The 19,768-nt window shown below is 41.0% G+C and overlaps 1 non-coding gene and 1 pseudogene across 1 annotated transcript; both read right to left on the reverse strand.

Annotated features, from left to right (window-relative positions):
* Positions 1–5,271: 5,271 nt before the first annotated feature.
* LOC147365942 (cytochrome c oxidase subunit 7A2, mitochondrial pseudogene) lies at positions 5,272–5,725 on the reverse strand (annotated as a pseudogene).
* A 1,355-nt stretch (positions 5,726–7,080) lies between these two features.
* Positions 7,081–7,184, reverse strand: LOC147365943 (U6 spliceosomal RNA). Its single transcript, XR_015133528.1, has one exon. It is a non-coding gene; the product is annotated as a U6 spliceosomal RNA (small nuclear RNA).
* Between the last annotated feature and the right edge of the window lie 12,584 nt (positions 7,185–19,768).

A 19,768-nucleotide genomic window follows, 5' to 3' on the forward strand; every position in this document is an offset into this window, starting at 1 on the left:
GTACGTGGGTACCAAAATCGGAGCGAGGCCGGGGCAGCCATGACTGTACTGGGCTGGCATGGGACTCCCAAGGCAGGAAGCCTTTTATAATAATTCCTTTAAATGCTTTTTACTGATAAAGACATACATGGTAATAAAAGAGAAGGAGGAGCTCACATTTGTCAGCCAAAGTTAGAGTAACCAGCCTTTTGGCCTGAGCATCCTAGGTTAAGTCTTGCATCATCGTCCATGACAGGTAATGAGCACTTACTGTGCGGCAGCTCTACTGATGCTTGACACGCATCATGCTAAGCCCACGCAGGCCCTTCAAAGGTGATCTTTCCCCCACGTTTTCAGGAACACTGCAAGGTAACTGTTACATAGATGGTTTTCAAAAATTCTGGAGAGCTTAGTGACCATTACAAAGGCATGATCTCGCACAGAAAAAGGTTATACAATTCCACCTGCATGTCTGGAGTCAGATCTAGGTTTTGAAACTTAGGGAAAAAATGGACCAAAGTCAAAGGCTTGGTGCTGCCTGTGGAAAGACCAGGAAGACTCCAAAGGCCATTTCTATCATGATTATTGTTCACTTTAAAAAAAAAAAAAAAAAAAGCTTGAAAATTATTTCCATTTAGTCAAAGAATTACAACTACAGCTGAATAAACCCGTAGTTTATTTCATATCCTAAGGAAAAATACAGAAAATCCGTCAAACAGTGATTGTGAAAGGTAATGAGTGGTTTCCTGTGCCGGTAGTGAGTAGCCAGCATGGGTCTGTGTATTGGAAAGCACAAGAAAGCATGCTTAACAAGAAGGAAGACTTTACTTTCGGAAATGTTTGTAGGTGAAAATGTTGAAATTGTGAGATGAAGTCTAGCATTATCCTCAAGGAAGACACGGAACAAGAGGATACAGATGCAATAATATTCCCCGTGTAAGTTTAACTCTTCTTCTAGTAATCCTGCCTCCCACCCCCACCCCCAAATTCACTACACTACAGTGGCAGCTGACAGTGTTTGGGGTTGTCAGGCAGAGGTAATCGAGCTTCAGAGCTCTTTGCTTAAATAAAAATTGATTAGTAGATTCCCGAGGGTCCGAGGATGGGCACCTTGGCAAAAAGCTGGGAGGAGAGGGAGACTCGCACACTACCCAGCTTTCCGCTGCTTCTACTGCTTTTACTGTCGCCCTGCCAGCTCCAACGCGGCAGCCGCACTCCCATCTCCAGAGCTCCTGCAGCTGTTTCAGGGTTTAAGACAGGAGGAATTTCAAGTCCCTGAGCACTGAGAGTTTCCCTGGCTCCAGCTAAACCTGGCTGGGAGAGAAACAACACAGCCGCAATTTGACCCTGCCCGAACCGAAGTGAAAGCACATCTTGCAACCACCACCACCCCCATCCCCCTCCCCCAACACACACACACGGTTCTCGTTAGGGGAAGATGCAGGAGCTGCCCTACAGGCTGCGCCCCACACACTTCCCCCGGCTGGGGCAGGTGAAGTCTCAGTGAAGAATTGGAGATTGTTGCGACCCCGCTGCTGTTCTGGCCCGCAGCCGGCGGATGGGGGCGTATCGCTCCCTGGAGTCCCGCAGGCCTGAGCCGCAGCTGGGCCGACGCTGGGAAGACAGGTGTGTGCTGTCCAACCCCGGAGCACCGGGAAGCGTCTGAGAACGAGATAGGAATGCCCGGGGGCTAGTCCGTCGGGAGGAATCATCTGGCATTCAAACAGCTCCCGGGTCTGTTGCTGCAGATTGGTCCGCGCCGCGGGACCCAGAGGAGAGCCAGGCCAGACCCGGCAGACGGGCAGGCCACCCAGCGCCGCCTGGCGCAGGTCTCAGCCCGGCGTTCCTTCCCTCTACTAGGCAGAACACTTAGCGCGTCTGTTTTTGTTCTCTAGTGTGGGCCTCCCCAGGAACCGCAATGCGGTCCTTACCTCCCTTTTCTCAGCTCCTGGAGCGGTACCCGGCACACAGAAGTTCAGTAAAATAATGGTTCATTCATTTAACAAGTATTTGTTGAGCGCCCACTATGTGTCGACGTGCCAATTAAGGATACAGAAGTGAACAACACAGACAAGGCATCTGGCCTTAGCAAGGTTATTTCCAGTTGGTCGAATTAATGAAAAAAGGATCAAGTATCAAGAGCAGCTGCAGCAAAGATTCTGCCTCTGAACAGCCTTTCCATTGATCACCTCAAAAAGGACAGGAAAGGAAAACAGGACAAAAGAGATAAAACTAGAACCATCCCCTCCCTCTTAGGGTGTCTAGGGATGATTGAAGAGATCTTCTTGAATGTATTCTGTGGGCAAATTAACCTACTTTCTTGTATTTAGTGCTAAGGTCTTTATCTTTGCCTCCTCCAGAACTTATATATTGAAACCTAATGACCAATGTGATGGGTGGAGCCTTAAGAAAGTGGTAGGTCATAAGGGTGGAGCTCTCCTGAATGGGGTTGGTGCTCTTATAAAAGACACTCCAGAGACCACCTTCCCCTTCTGCCATGTGAAGACAGAGAAAAACTGCCTATGACCCAAGAAAAGGGTTCTCAACAGACATAATTCTGTCTGTAGTCTTGATCATGGACTTCTCAGTTTCTAGAACTGCAAGAAGTAAATGTTCTGTTTTTAGGCCACCCAGTTTATGGTATTTTGTTACAGCAGCCCAAATGGACTAAGAATTTCAGTATATTTTCCATACTGAAGACAGAGCTCTGTCTTTAAGTTTTAAACAAAATCTATCATTTTAGTCTCAAGGAAGAAAACTCAAAGAAGACAAAGAATAAATAAGGTGAATAAAAAGGGAGATGAGTATTCAAGCAGTCCAATGATTAGAAACAAACAAAAAGAATGGTGGGGTTAATTTACACCAAGTCTCATTTTCCCTTCTCACAAAGAAATATTTTGAATTTAAGTCATGTGAACTAGGGGCTTCCCTGGTGGCTCAGACAGTAAAAAATCTGCCTGCAGTGCAGGAAACCAGGGTTCAATCCCTGGGTCTGGAAGATCTGGAGAAAGGAATGGCTACCCACTCCAGTATTCTTGCTTGGAGAATTCCATGGACAGAGGAGTCTGGCGGGCTACAGTCCATGGGCTCGCAGAGTCGGATGCAACTGAGCAACTAACATACACATGTGAACTATCCACTGTTTGTTTTTTTTTAAACATAAATCAAGATCTGCCAAGTAAAGGAATTAGAATCATAAAATAAGTACATCCTGATAACCTTGCCCTGAAGGGCAAGTCATTATTTAATAATACTCAGTACTCTTCTCCCTCTTAAGCTTCTTTAGCTTTGAAAAGACCTGCTGGTCTGTGTTCTGTGTGTAAGTCTTATTTATAAAGGAGACTGAGTGACAACACAGAGAGGTCAGTGCCACTGTAAGAAAAGTTTAACGTTTCTCACAATTCCCCTAGAAACAAAAGGGACAGCTCATCACACAGCCACAGAACAAACACCAGATTTTGATCATGAAGCAAAGGCAGGAGTGTGCAATATATTTAGGCCAGACTTTTTATTAGGGTTCCTATGGGAAAGGTAAGGCCGGGCAGCATGAACAATTTAGGAATGGCTAGTTTGAAGAGTGTCCTTGAGTTTTAGGCTATAGCTGAAACAGGAGAAAGCATTTCAGGACACAGCCAAGCATAGGCTTTTCTGTGTTGGCACAGAAAGAATTCAAGAGGCAGTGACAGGTAAGGAAAAAGTTTAGTAGTGTAGGGAAGCATGTGAGATTTACAAGCAGGCAGGTGAGGGAGTGCTGCCCAGAGGCAGTGACAGGTAAGGAAAAAGTTTAGTAGTGTAGGGAAGCATGTGAGATTTACAAGCAGGCAGGTGAGGGAGTGCTGCCCAAGAGCTTAGTGGGCTACAGTTTTACAGTCAAAGGAAAAATGAGGAGGTGGAGAAGACCAGCTTGCTCATTCTTAAGTAGATATCACGCTCCATCATTAGTTCCCCCTCCACATCAGGTGGGGACGTGTTCTTGTCCCTACATGGTCAAAATGGGGACTGTCATGGCACAATCAAAATAAGCAAAAAAGTGGTGACATATACTAAAATATGGTAAGTCATCTCAGGTTTCCATATAATGTCACCTTTTCCTTGTATTTTTGTTTTTAGTGTATGCAGAGGAGCATGTCCTAGGAATCATTAACTTACTGCCCTTGCTGGGCAGGATATGGGTCTCATTCCACCATTGTTTTATTGCTTTGGGCCATAACTTATGGTTCCCTGGCATGGTTTTGTTAAGCAAACATGCTTTCTTGAGTGATCCTTAACTTACGGGGGTCTATCATACATTTTTTTCTTTTTCAAAAATAATATTTACTTATTTACCTATTTGGCTGTGCTGGGTCTTAGTTCCAGCACGTATTATAGATCTTCAGTTGCAGCATGTGGAATCTTTAGTTGCAGCATGCAAACTCTTAGTGATGGCATGTAAGATCTACTTCCCTGAACAGGGATCAAACCTAGGCTTTCTGCTTTGGGAATTCAGAGTCTTAGCCACTGGACCACCAGGGAAGTCCCATCCCATACTTTTTTCTTTACTTATGTTTCCCCAGTGGGATTACTTATTGAATTGCTGTACTTTGTCCCTTTATTCTGTTCCTATGATGTGGTGGTCCTTATTGCCTGGCACCTAACCCTGTGGTGATTAAGGCAGAGGAATATGGGCCAGATAGCAAAGGTATGATGGCTCTGGATTCATCAGTTTATATATCAAGGGCATACATCTTGTTGGATCCTTTGCACTCCCTAAGAATTAGCTAGCCCTGATGGAACAGTCTTTCCACAGCCACAAAGATTATGTAAGATGTCAAAATGTCATACAGAAAAATTTTAAATATGATTAACGCAACTGGGGTAAGAAGAAGGGGCAGAAGTTTCCTGTGGTCTTTTGAACAGTTTGCCCCTGTGATCTGGGCAGCATACTTTCTTCTCTTTGGTGCCAGAAAATTACTTTGGAAACTGATTGGTTTGGGTGAAGGAGAGATGGAACAAATGATAAATGCCAAAGAATAGGTTCAGAGAAGTAGAATCCAATGAAAGGATGAAATTATCAGCCAGACTTATGGTGGGCTGTTGAGCTAGGTTTACACCATAATCAATTCAGTCAGTATAGCAGAGGTTAAATGGACTTCTTGAGCTTAGAATTTGAGACTGTAAAGCCTTTCATTTGTTCAACAAATCATGTTTTCCAAAGATCACCTCCATATGTTGTCCGACATTGGAAAGCAGGCCCAGCTGGTATTGTTGTTCTGACTTTACTTGTATTTTTCATGGTAAAGACTGCTTTATTGATGGCAGTTAGTTCAAGTCAATAAATACTGATCCCCAAAGAACCCAGTTGTGTATCAGATTTACTGGTCCACAGACAGCTAAATGGAATTGAACCAAATGATTGCTGGGAAGATAAACTGAAGTCAATCCTGCTTTTTGGGAAGTGAAACCACAGCCAGCTGATATATGGCACATGCTGTTCCACCAACTGTAAGAACCATGGTGGCTCTATACAGGAGGGCATCAGCTATCCTACCCTTCAGATGCACTGGAATTCCATTATCCTCCTGAAACAGCTTTTGTTTTGCTGGAACCTTATTTTCAAACTGCCTGCGTAAAGCAGTACTTATGGTCCTCTTAGTAATCTGATGGAGAGACAGAAGATTCCATAGCATCTTGGCTCAGCTACTACTCACCAACCGTGACAACTGACCACCGAGAACCATTATTCTGACTTTGAAGCTGAGCCTCAGACAAGTAATTTGTCCAAGGCCACATAGTAACTAGTGAATAGAAGAGCCCTTGTTAACATCTGGGTCTATTGCTCTATTCAGTGCTCTGCCCACTATTCATGAACAGTATAGTTCTGTTTCAACAAGGACATTTAAAAATTAATCATAAGTATTTATTGAGGAATCATTAGTAAAGTGTTCAGTACTGTGTGAGGGCCTGTGGGAGTGTGATATTTGCTGGTCCTTAGATTGCTGGGAGAAATATCAATAACCTCAGATATGCAGATGACACCACCCTTATGGCAGAAAATGAAGAGAAACTAAAAAGCCTCTTGATGAAAGTGAAAGTGGAGAGTGAAAAAGTTGGCTTAAAGCTCAACATTCAGAAAATGAAGATTATGGCATCCAGTCCCATCACTTCATGGCAAATAGATGGGGAACTAGTGTCAGACTTTATTTTTCTGGGCTCCAAAATCACTGCAGATGGTCACTGCAGCCATGAAATTAAAAGATGCTTACTCCTTGGAAGGAAAGTTATGACCAACCTAGATAGCATAATCAAAAGCAGAGACATTACTTTGCCAACAAAGGTCCGTCTGGTCAAGGCTATGGTTTTTCCAGTGGTCATGTATGGATATGAGTGTTGGACTGTGAAGAAGGCTGAGCGCCAAAGAATTGATGCTTTTGAACTGTGGTGTTAGACTCTTGAGAGTCCCTTGGACTGCAAGGAGATCCAACCAATCCATTCTGAAGGAGATCAGCCCTGGGATTTCTTTGGAAGGAATGATGCTGAGGCTGAAACTCCAGTACTTTGGCCACCTCATGCGAAGAGTTGACTCATTGGAAAAGACTCTGATGCTGGGAGGGATTGGGGGCAGGAGGAGAAGGGGACAACAGAGGATGAGATAGCTGGATGGCATCACTGACTCGATGGACGTGAGTCTGAGTGAACTCCGGGAGTTGGTGATGGACAGGGAGGCCTGGCGTGCTGCGATTCATGGGGTCGCAAAGAGTCAGACACGACTGAGCAACTGAACTGAACTGAACTGAATATGTTCAATGTTGACAAGTACTTGGTTTGTCCCTTCATGGCACTATTGATACAATACAGAAGTCATACCCACTCCAGACATGCAGACTGGTGTTGCCTTCTGGCTCCACCATACTACATTTATAGACCTGAGCTGGTTGTTTAACTTTTCAGCCTATTTATTTATCCATAAAAAGAGCCTAATAATACTACTTAATAGGCATGTCAATAGGATTAGGTAAAATATATACATGTAATTATTATTAACTATAGTTTTGGGTAGCTGAATTTGATTTCACGAGATAGAAGATCAAGAATTGATTACCCAGCAGTTGAATGGGATTTTTTTTTTAAATGTGAATATTCACAAATTTTCATGTTATCCTTGCACAGGGACCATGCTAATCTCTATATCATTCCAATTTTAGTATATGTGCTGCTGAAGCAAGCACTAAATAAGGATTTCTGTATTAAAAATTGTGCATTTAGAAGACTGCTCATATTAAAAATGTTTCTAATCATTATTAAATGTACAATGTGTAATGAGAGAGCATTAGAGTATGAACTCACCAAATTCAAGTATTTTACAATATTGTGTTAATTTCTACTGAACAAAAACAACACATGTATATATATGTGTGTCTTAGTCGCTCAGTTGTGTCTGACTTTTTGCGACCCCATGGACTGTAGCCCACCAGGTTCCTCTGTCCATGGCATTCTCCAGACAAGAATACTGGAGTTCATAGCCATTCCCTTCTCCAGGGGATCTTTCTGACCCAGGTATCGAACTTGGGTCTCCTGCATTGCAGGTAGATTCTTTCTTGTCTGAGCCACCAAGGAAGCCCTATATACATACACCTATATATATTCTTTTAAAATATTTGTTTATATTTTTATTTATTTATATAAATATATTTTATATTCTTTTCCACTATGATTTATCACAAGGAAAACTTTTAAATCAGATTATACAAGGCATTTTTCTTACTGGCCATGGATCCCTGAATCTCTTGCCCCCAGTATTGCCTTAATCATCTCTTATTAAATAAATAGCTCCCATAAGATCATTTAAAGTTTTTCACTATGCTCTGTATTCCATGATTTCCTCCCTTGTATCACATTAGAGAGGAAAAAGAAAAAGTAAAATACAGTAATGTTTTTCTTTCTCCATTTTTTCCTATCCCCATTTATCCATTGGTTTATAATTAACATAAAAATCATTTTTCAAGTTCAGTTCCAGAGGATGAGATGATTGGATGGCATCAGCAACTCAATGGACATAAGTTTGAGCAAACTCCAGGAGACAGTGAAGGACAGGGAAGCCTGGCATGCTGTAGTCCATGAGGTCATAAAAAAGTCAGACACGACTTAGAGACTGAATAACAACAAAGTTCAGTTCCAACCATTTTTCTAAGTTGCAGATTTAAAGAGATCATGCTATTTCCCCCCTTTTCAGCATTTTAAAGTCTTTGAAAAGTTTTGAGGCTGTTTCCTCAAAGAATATATAAAAAGTATAATTTATGCTTCCTGATTTCAACTCACAGATAGTTTTTATTCAATTTTCTGAGAAGAACAAATAAAATCAGTGTGGTTTAATGTGATGGAAGTGTCTAGCTGAGAATTTCAACAACAGAACTTATTTTGGAGAGCTTCCCAGAGCAAATAACACTTCAGAGAGTCAGTACCAGATTGGCCATTTCCTCTTGCCCTGGGACACCCTGTGCTTATAGAGCATGCTTACCATATTTTGTCCTAATCCTTCTTCTCTCTCCTTTTCAGTTAGGATGATCTTGTCCGTGGGTATTAGAAGTGGCAACTGAAAGTTATTTAAACAATAAAGGGACATTATTTCCACATAACAGGAAGTCTGGAGGCAGTTTTTTGAGGGTGGGTTAATTCCACAATGAACCAGTTTTCTCCCCCTGTCTTTTAGTTTTGTCATCCTTGTCCTTATAATCATAACACATCCCTCTCACCACATATATCACAGACAGAAGTTTCTCAGACTTGGCACTGTTGGCACTTTGGGATGGATAATTCAGTGTTTTTGCATGTACAGCATCGCAGGATATTTAACAGCATCCCTGGCCTCTACCTAATAGATGCCCTTAGCACTCACCTCATAGTTGTGACAAGCAAAAGCGTCTGCTGTTGCTGCTAAGTCGCTTCAGTCGTGTCCGACTCTGTGCGACCCCATAGATGGCAGCCCACCAGGCTCCTCCGTCCACGGGATTTCCTAGTTAAGAGTGCTGGAGTGTTTGCTGTGGGTTTGTCATATATAGCTTTTATTATGTTGAAGTATGTTCCTTCTATTCCTGCTTTCTGGAGAGTTTTTATCATAAATGGATGTTGAATTTTGTCAAAGGCTTTCTCTGCATCTATTGAGATAATCATATGGTTTTTATTTTTCAATTTGTTAATGTGGTGTATTACATTGATTGATTTGCGGATATTTAAGAATCCTTGCATCCCTGGGATAAAGCCCACTTGGTCATGGTGTATGATCTTTTTAATGTGTTGTTGGATTCTGATTGCTAGAATTTTGTTAAGGATTTTTGCATCTATGTTCATCAGTGATATTGGCCTGTAGTTTTCTTTTTTTGTGGGATCTTTGTCAGGTTTTGGTTATTAGGGTGATGGTGGCCTCATAGAATGAGTTTGGAAGTTTACCTTCCTCTGCAATTTTCTGGAAGAGTTTGAGCAGGATAGGTGTTCGCTCTTCTCTAAATTTTTGGTAGAATTCAGCTGTGAAGCCATCTGGACCTGGGCTTTTGTTTGCTGGAAGACTTTTTATTACAGTTTCAATTTCCGTGCTTGTGATGGGTCTGTTAAGATTTTCTATTTCTTCCTGGTCCAGTTTTGGAAAGTTGTACTTTTCTAAGATTTGTCCATTTCTTCCATGTTGTCCATTTTATTGGCATATAATTGCTGTTAGTAGTCTCTTATGATCCTTGGTATTTCTGTGTTGTCTGTTGTGATCTCTCCATTTTCATTTCTAATTTTATTGATTTGATTTTTCTCCCTTTGTTTCTTGATGAGTCTGGCTAATGGTTTGTCAATTTTATGTATCCTTTCAAAGAACTAGCTTTTGGCTTTGTTGATCTTTGCTATGGTCTCTTTTGTTTCTTTTGCATTTATTTCTGCCCTAATTTTTAAGATTTCTTTCCTTCTGCTAACCCTGGGGTTCTTCATTTCTTCCTTTTCTAGTTGCTTTAGGTGTAGAGCTAGGTTATTTATTTGACTTTTTTCTTGTTTCTTGAGGTATGCCTGTATTGCTATGAACTTTCCCCTGAGGACTGCTTTTACAGTGTCCCACAGGTTTTGGGTTGTTGTGTTTTCATTTTCATTTGTTTCTATGCAAATTTTGATTTCTTTTTTGATTTCTTCTGTGATTTGTTGGTTATTCAGCAGCGTGTTGTTCAGCCTCCATATGTTGGAATTTTTAATAGTTTTTCTCCTGTTATTGAGATCTAATCTTACTGCATTGTGGTCAGAAAAGATGCTTGGATGATTTCAATTTTTTTGAATTTACCAAGGCTAGATTTATGACCCAGGATGTGATCTATCCTGGAGAAGGTTCCATGTGCGCTTGAAAAAAGGTGAAATTCATTGGAAAAGAAGAAGTAAAACTCTCACTGTTTGCAGATGACATGATCCTCTACATAGAAAACCCTAAAGACTCCACCAGAAAATTACTAGAACTAATCAATGATTATAGTAAAGTTGCAGGATATAAAATCAACACACAGAAATCCCTTGCATTCCTATACACTAATAATGAGAAAACAGAGAAATTAAGGAAACAATTCCATTCACCATTGCAATGAAAAGAATAAAATACTTAGCAATATATCTACCTAAAGAAACTAAAGACCTATGTATAGAAAACTATAAAACACTGGTGAAAGAAATCAAAGAGGACACTAATAGATGGAGAAATATACCATGTTCATGGATTGGAAGAATCAATATAGTGAAAATGAGTATACTACCCAAAGCAATTTATAGATTCAATGCAATCCCTATCAAGCTACCAACGGTATTCTTCACAGAGCTAGAACAAATAATTTCACAATTTGTATGGAAATACAAAAAACCTCGAATAGCCAAAGCAATCTTGAGAAAGAAGAATGGAACTGGAGGAATCAACCTGCCTGACTTCAGGCTCTACTACAAAGCCACAGTCATCAAGACAGTATGGTACTGGCACAAAGACAGAAATATAGATCAATGGAACAAAATAGAAAGCCCAGAGATAAATCCACGCACATATGGACACCTTATCTTTGACAAAGGAGGCAAGAATATACAATGGATTAAAGACAATCTCTTTAACAAGTGGTGCTGGGAAAGCTGGTCAACCACTTGTAAAAGAATGAAACTAGACCACTTTCTAACACCATACACAAAAATAAACTCAAAATGGATTAAAGATCTAAATGTAAGACCAGAAACTATAAAACTCCTAGAGGAGAACATGGGCAAAACACTCTCCGACATACATCACAGCAGGATCTTCTATGACCCACCTCCAAGAATATTGGAAACAAAAGCAAAAATAAACAATTGGGACCTAATTAAACTTAAAAGCTTCAGCACAACAAAGGAAACTATAAGCAAGGTGAAAAGACAGCCTTCATAATGGGAGAAAATAATAGCAAATGAAGCAACTGACAAACAACTAATCTCAAAAATATACAAGCAACTCCTACAGCTCAACTCCACAAAAATAAATGACCCAATCAAAAAATGGGCCAAAGAACTAAATAGACATTTCTCCAAAGAAGACATACAGATGGCTAACAAACACATGAAAAGATGCTCAACACACTCATTATCAGAGAAATGCAAATCAAAACCACTATGAGGTACCATTTCACGCCAGTCAGAATGGCTGCGATCCAAAGTCTACAAGTAATAAATGCTGGAGAGGATGTGGAGAAAAGGGAACCCTCTTACACTGTTGGTGGGAATGCAAACTAATACAGCCACTATGGAGAACAGTGTGGAGATTCCTTAAAAAACTGGAAATAGAACTGCCTTATGATCCAGCAATCCCACTGCTGGGCACACACACTGAGGAAACCAGAATTGAAAGAGACATGTGTACCCCAGTGTTCATCGCAGCACTGTTTATAATAGCCAGGACATGGAAGCAACCTAGATGTCCATCAGCAGATGAATGGATAAGAAAGCTATGGTACATATACACAATGGAGTATTACTCAGCCATTAAAAAGAATACATTTGAATCGGTTCTAATGAGGTGGATGAAACTGGAGCCTATTATACAGAGTGAAGTAAGCCAGAAAGAAAGACACCAATACAGTATACTAACGCATATATATGGAATTTAGAAAGATGGTAACAATAACCCTGTATATGAGACACCAAAAGAGACACTGATGTATAGAACAGTCTTTTGGGCTCTGTGGGAGAGGGAGAGGGTGAGATGCTTTGGGAGAATGGCATTGAAATATGTATAATATCATATATGAAACGAGTCACCAGTCCAGGTTCGATGCACAATACTGGATGCTTGGGGCTGGTGCACTGGGACGACCCAGAGGGATGGTATGGGGAGGGAGGAGGGAGGAAGGTTCAGGATGAGGAACACATGTATGCCTGTGGCAGATTCATGTCGATATATGGCAGAACCAATACAATATTGTAAAGTTTAAAAATAAAATAAAATTAAATTAAAAAAAAAAAGAGTGCTGGAGTGGGGTGCCATTGCCTTCTCCGATATAATGAGCTAAACAGAGTTAAACAGAGTTAATTCTCTGATCTCTAACTCTAATTCATTACCATAGAGTTCAGTCTATCCTTTCTCTGTTGATTATCTGTAACTTCTTTATTTGATAGTAAGAAATCTGGCTCCTATTAGCTACTATCCATTTACTTATTTGTTCAACCTCAGCATACATGCAAAGCATATTCAGAATTGTTAGCCAATATTCTTATGAAAAATGAATGTACAAACCAGAGTACAATGTTTCTACAGTTCTTTTTGGTTTTAACTTTACCGTCTCCAGTGGAGTACATTTTTAGTCAGAATGTTAATACAGAAAGAGAGCCCACAAAAATTTTTGCCCAAGAATCCATATCTTAGCAGTAGCCTTGTTCTATCTCACTAATCCCATTACAACTTTGTGTGCATATTCTTCCAGTATTTCCTTGTTCGAACTTAAATACATATACAGTCATATAAATACATGTATATGTACATTAGTTCTACAGAAGATTTTGGTCTGGAAGTAAAGCTTGAGAAATACAATGTTTTAGGAACCCTCCTGATCCCAATCCCCGCCACAAGTAAACTCTAAAACAGTCAAGGTTAAGGATCATCCTCTTAGCCAGTCATGGTAATTCTAATCAGAACTGCCCCTAGCTGTATGGTGTGGAATCCCTGAAAAATATTTTTTGTGTGTGTGACCTGTACATATATGAATAAACCAGAATAGCAATGATGAATGAAATAGAGTGGAAGCTAAATTCAAAGTTCACGATGTAAAGAAAAGCTGAAGAGCACAAAAATTACAGTGAGCAGAGACTATGAAGTAGACACAGAATGGGGGGAACTACACAGGCTAGCCAAAAACAAGAAAACATACAGAAAGAAGTATGCCTCCATGAAAAGATGCTCAAGTTTGCTAATTATTAGAGAAACTACTGCAATGAAGTACCACCTCACACCAATCAGAATGGCCATCATTAAAATGTCTACAAATAAAATATGCTGGAGAGGGTGTGAAGAAAAGGGAACCCTCCTACACTGTTGGTGGGAATGTACGTTGGTGAAGCCATGATGGAAAACAGTACAGAGGGTCCTCAGAAAACTGAAAATAGAATTACCATATGACCCAGCAATCCCACTCCTTGGCATATATCCAGACAAAATTTAAAAAGATACAATTTAAAAAATTTAAAAAGATACAGGCACTCCTATGTTCATAGCAGCACTATTCACAACAGCCAAGATGCGGAAACAACCTAAATGTCCATCAACAGATAAATGGATGAAGAAGATGTGGTCCATATTTACAATGGAGTACTACTCAGCCATGAAAAGAATAAAATATCTGCAGCAACATGGTTGCAACTAGAGACTGTCATGTTAAGTGATGTAAGTCAGAGAAAGACAAATACTATATGATATCACTTATATGTGGAATCTAAAATATAACACAAATGAACCTATCTATGAAACAGAAACAGATTCTGTTGCCAAGGGGGATGGAGCTGGGGAGGAGGATTTAGTGGGAGGTTGGGGTTAGCAGATGAAAGCTATTACATATAGAGTGGACAAATAACATGGTCCTACTGTATAGCAGAGGGAAATATATTCAATATCCTATAATAAACCATAATGGAAAAGTATTTTTTAAAAAAGAAGGTATGTATATGTATAACTAAATCACTCTGCTGTACAGCAGAAATTAACATAAATTGTAAATCACCTATATTTCAACTTTTTAAGCAAGTCTAAAATGAAACCTAGTTCAAAAAGATAATTAAAAAAAGAAGTATGCCTCAATCTTGCATAGTTTTCTAGTTACAGTTATATTGTCAATTCATGTGTCTTTGTATTGTGAACTGTACATTTCTGAAAGGAACATTAGCAATCAAAAGAGTCTAATTAAAACACACAAATTTGAAAAAAGAATGAATGAAAAGATTCATTCATTGAAGGAAATTAGCCAGTGTTCCAGGAGTAAAGGATGTGATGGGAGCAATTAGGAGAGCCTTTCAGTCCACAGCCAGACTGTGAGATCCATTCTGAGTATGAGTTTGAAAAATATATTAAAGTCAGATTTCAATCATTTGGGAAGATTACTGAGACAGATGGATTTCTTCAGAGTCTTACAATCTGGCTTTCATTCTCACAGATTCAAAAACCTGAGCTGCCAGTCTACCAAGTCTAGACCATCTCTTAGGTGTGGAAACACATTAACCAAACACACAGGAATTCATATGTTAAAAAGCCAGTATAAATTTGTTAATCTATGAGGATAATAATAATTGCCAAATTGACTAAATACTTTTGTTCATTATTCAGAGCATTATGTTTCTATAGGCAAATCCATGTGAAAAGCCAAATTATTACTGGAGGATTACTTAGTAAGTACACAGTTAAAAATCAGTAGGAGCCAGGGCTATTAAGCTATATCACTCTGAAGCATCACTTGCATTCTAAGACCATATCTGTTGAAGAGCCTCAATACTTAAGTCCGTGAGCCAGAGCCATTGAATAATCGGAAGGCATTACAGAAGTCAGAATAGCGCACCCCATCCAAAGATGTCCACATCCTAATCCTCAACACCTGTGAATAAGTTAGGTCTAGGGTCCTCCACCCCATGTTATGAACCAGGCACACAATAGGAGGTGAGTGGGTGGGCCAGCGATCAAATCTTGAGTTTCAGGGCAAAGGAAAATTGAGTCTGAAGATGGAGTTGAGGTTGCTAATAGGTTGAAATTAAAATAAAGAATCCAGCTTATTCAGCTGCACCCAACGTAGTGATCACAGAGTATTTTAAATGCAGAAAAGGGAGGCAGAAGAGTCACTGTCAGAGTGATGCTATGTGAGTTAATTGGCCATTGCTGGCTTTGAAAATGAAAGGGGGCTGTAAGCCAAGGGATGTGGGCAACCTTTAGAAGTTGGAAAAGACAAGAAAAAATTCTCCTCTAGAGCTTTTTAGGCAGGAACACAGTCCTGGGGACTCTGTGACTTTAGCCTCAGTGAGAGACCCATGAATTCAGGACTTCTGACCATCAGAACTGTAAAATAGTAAATGTGTGCTGTTTCACATCACCAAATTTATGGTCATTTGTTATAGCAATAGTAAACTCAAACACACACCTTGCCAAATTTGATCTTTCTGATCTCCATTTATATATTTCAGAAATTTCCCTTCCTTAAATACCGTCTTTCTTAAGCAAAATAATACAGTAACTTGGTGTAAACTTTTAGTTAAAATCACAGTTCAGACAGGCTTCTGTAATTGGTTCACGCTGCCTAGGCTTAGCATGTTTGTTATTTAGACATTTTTTTGTTCTGGAGGATCTTCTTGGGAATATTCTGTTTCTTGGTCCTGGGTGTAGGGTAAGGGAGTTAGAGAAGGGGAGGTTCGGAAAAAGGAGACCAGCACTTTACAGGAACAGATCACCTTTAATAAGGTGAGAAGGGGCAGCAGTCAGATCAGTGAGCTACTGTACTAACCCAAGAAAAGAGTAAATGTATACAGGCTGCTGCTGCTGCTAAGTCACTTCAGTTGTGTCCGACTCTGTGCAACCCCACAGATAGCAGCCCACCAGGCTCCTCCATCCCAGGGATTCTCCAGGCAAGAACACTGGAGTGGGTTGCCATTTCCTTCTCCAGTGCATGAAAGTGAAAATTGAAAGTGAAGTTGGACACGCTCAGTCGTGTCCAACTCTTTGTGACCACATGGACTGCAGCCTACCAGGCTCCTCTGTCCATGGGATTTTCCAGGCAAGAACACTGGAGTGGGATGCCATTTCCTTCTCCAATATACAGGCATATATGTGGAAATCTACTGTCTTAAGGGGGCCTGTTCTTCTCCAAGGTTGTTCAGAGTTATCTCTTAAATGTCTGGGGCAAGGAATTCTGGAGATTGGCCAGAGGCTGGTACCAGCTGGGAGCTGGGCATAATCAACCTTTCTGTAAATTTTTTTTCTTTTGGTGTGAGAGTTCTTTGTTTTGCATAGAATGGTGGGGAGGACCCAGAGGGGAGTTTTGAGCTGTGTAACTTTCCTTCACTGGGAATCTTCAGACTGATTTAATATCAGTGAGTTCAAATTATATGTGTAGTAAGGACTGAGAAAGAATATTCCTAAACTTATAAAGGAAGTTTAAGTATCAGAAGAAAAAAAAATGCCAGCAAACTACATGGCTCATTACCTTTTGCATCCAGATAAGCTGAGGTATTTAGACATTTTAACAGCTTTTGAAATTTGCTGCATTCCACCAGAGATATCCTAAACTAGTTTTTCAATTCAGTTCAGTTCAGTTCAGTCGCTCAGTCGTGTCCAACTCCTTGCAACCCCATGAATCACAGCACACCAGGCCTCCCTGTCCATCACCAACTCCTGGAGTTCACTCAAACTCATGTCCATTGAGTCAGTGATGCCATCCAGCCATCTCATACTCTGTCGTCCCCTTCTCCTCCTGCCCTCAATCCCTCCCAGCATCAGGGTCTTTTCCAATGAGTCAACTCTTCGCATGAGGTGGCCAAAGTATTGGAGTTTCAGCTTCAGCATCAGTCCTTCCAATGAACACCCAGGACTGATCTCCTTTAGGATGGACTGGTTGGATCTCCTTGCAGTCCAAGGGACTCTCAAGAGTCTTCTCCAACACCACAGTTCAAAAGCATCAATTCTTTGGTGCTCAGCTTTCTTCACAGTCCAACTTTCACATCCATACGTGACCACTGGAAAAACCATAGCCTTGACTAGATGGACCTTTGTTGGCAAAGTAATATCTCTGCTTTTCAATATACTACCTAGGTTGGTCATAACTTTCCTTTCAAGGAGTAAGCGTCTTTTAATTTCATGGCTGCAATCACCATCTGCACCATTTGATTTTGACCAAAATCAAATCCCTTATGATTATACAGTGGAAGTGAAAAATAGATTTAAGGGACTATATCTGATAGACAGAGTGCCTGATGAACTATGGACAGAGGTTCGTGACATTGTACAGGAGACAGGGATCAAGACCATCCCCATGGAAAAGAAATGCAAAAAAGCAAAATGGCTGTCTGGGGAGGCCTTACAAATAGCTGTGAAAAGAAGAGAAGCGAAAAGCAAAGGAGAAAAGGAAAGATATATGCATCTGAATGCAGAGTTCTAAAGAATAGCAAGGAGAGATAAGAAAGCCTTAGCAATCAATGCAAAGAAATAGAGGAAAACAACAGAATGGGAAAGACTAGAGATCTCTTCAAGAAAATTAGAGATACCAAGGGAACATTTCATGCAAAGATGGGCTCGATAAAGGACAGAAATGGTATGGACCTAACAGAAGCAGAAGATATTAAGAAGAGGTGCCAAGAAAACACAGAAGAACTGTACAAAAAAGATCTTCACGACTCAGATAATCACGATGGTGTGATCACTCACCTAGAGCCAGACATCCTGGAATGTGAAGTCAAGTGGGTCTTAGAAAGCATCTCTACAAACAAAGCTAGCGGAGGTGATGGAATTCCAGTTGAGCTCTTTCAGATCCTGAAAGATGATGCTATGAAAGTGCTGCACTCAATATGCCAGCAAATTTGGAAAACTCAGCGGTGGTCACAGGACTGGAAAAGGTCAGTTTTCATTCCAATCCCAAAGAAATGCAATGCCAAAGAATGCTCAAACTACTGCACAATTGCACTCATCTCACATGCTAGTAAAGTAATGCTCAAAATTCTCCAAGCCAGGCTTCAGCAGTACATGAACTGTGAACTTCCAGATGTTCACGCTGGTTTTAGAAAGGCAGAGGAACCAGAGATCAAATTGCCAACATCCGCTGGATCATGGAAAAAGCAAGAGAGTTCCAGAGAAACATCTATTTCTGCTTTATTGACTATGCCAAAGCCTTTGACTGTGTGGATCACCACAAACTGTGGAAAATTCTGAAAGAGATGGGAATACCAGATCACCTGACCTACCTGTCTCTTGAGAAACCTATATGCAGGTCAGGAAGCAACAGTTAGAACTGGACATGGAACAACAGACTGGTTCCAAATAGGAAAATGAGTATGTCAAGGCTGTATATTGTCACCTTGCTTATTTAACTTCTATGCAGAGTACATCATGAGAAACGCTGGGCTGGAAGAAGCACAAGCTGGAATCAAGATTGCAGGGAGAAATATCAATAACCTCAGATATGCAGATGATACCACCCTTATGGCAGAAAGTGAAGAAGAACTAAAGAGCCTCTTGATGAAAGTGAAAGAGGAGAGTGAAAAAGTTGGCTTAAAGCTCAACATTCAGAAAACGAAGATCATGGCATCTGGTCCCATCACTTCATGGCAAATAGATGGGGAAAGAGTGGAAACTAGTTTTTGGTTCAAGCCAATTCAATTTAACCTACATTTATGGGGTCCCTCAAAGATGATTTACCCTTGAGCTAATGAAGCCTAAGCTGTATGCCCCTTACTTGCATGGCCACTGAGAAAACTGAGGGATGCTGGACATTTAGACGCTGGAGTTCTGGGTAGGAAGCAGAAACCAGGTTGCACACAGCAAGTATTTCTATGTGGTATTCTGGTAAACTGCCTAAAAGTTCACAGAAGGAAGGGACCTGAGTCTCCTAGCCTCTAATCGTACCTCTTTTTGCATTGTTTCGCAGTCACTTCATTCCAAAAGAACTCCATTAAGAACCTATTTGGCTTGGTAGGTTTTGAGGCCAAGTGAAACTGTCGTGTCCGACTCCTTGCGATCCCGTGGACTATACAGTCCATAGAATTCTCCGGGCCAGAATACTGCAGTGGGTAGCCTTTCCCTTCTCCAGGGGATCTTCCAAACACAGGGATCGAACCCAGGTCTCCCGCATTGCGGCTGGCTCCGTTACCAGCTGAGTCACAAGGGAAGCCCTTTGAGGCCAAAATTAACTTTATTTCTCTTTCCAAACACAGAAGAAAGAACAGAAGTCAGGAAGTCGTATACTTTAATACAAAGCCACTGTGCTGCTTCGGAAGCCTGTAAGATGGAGTAACGTTAACCCGAACAAGGGACGGTTACGCCATCCCAACCCTTCTCCGTCAGTCGGAATTACCACAGACGCCCGAGCCGCGCGGGCTCTAGGCCGGAAATGACGAAAAACTCTCTCGATACTCTCCCAACTGCCGCGAGACTTCGTGAGAGTCAGTTCCCGTCTTCTTTCTCAGTGTGCGCAAGGGCTATCTCCTCCCCGCCTCCTTCCTCCGCTACGGCGGGGCGGGCCGGAACTTTTGTCCGTAGGAACTGGTTTATACTGCAGAGTGTTGCCGGCCGGCGTCAAGGAGAATAGGGTGCTATCTTCTTCCTCTCACC

This window comes from Bos grunniens, chromosome 9, assembly GCF_055505025.1.
Source record: "Bos grunniens cultivar Pamir isolate PY7600 chromosome 9, Bosgru_T2T1.0, whole genome shotgun sequence".
In the NCBI taxonomy this organism is placed as follows: Eukaryota; Metazoa; Chordata; class Mammalia; order Artiodactyla; family Bovidae; genus Bos; species Bos grunniens.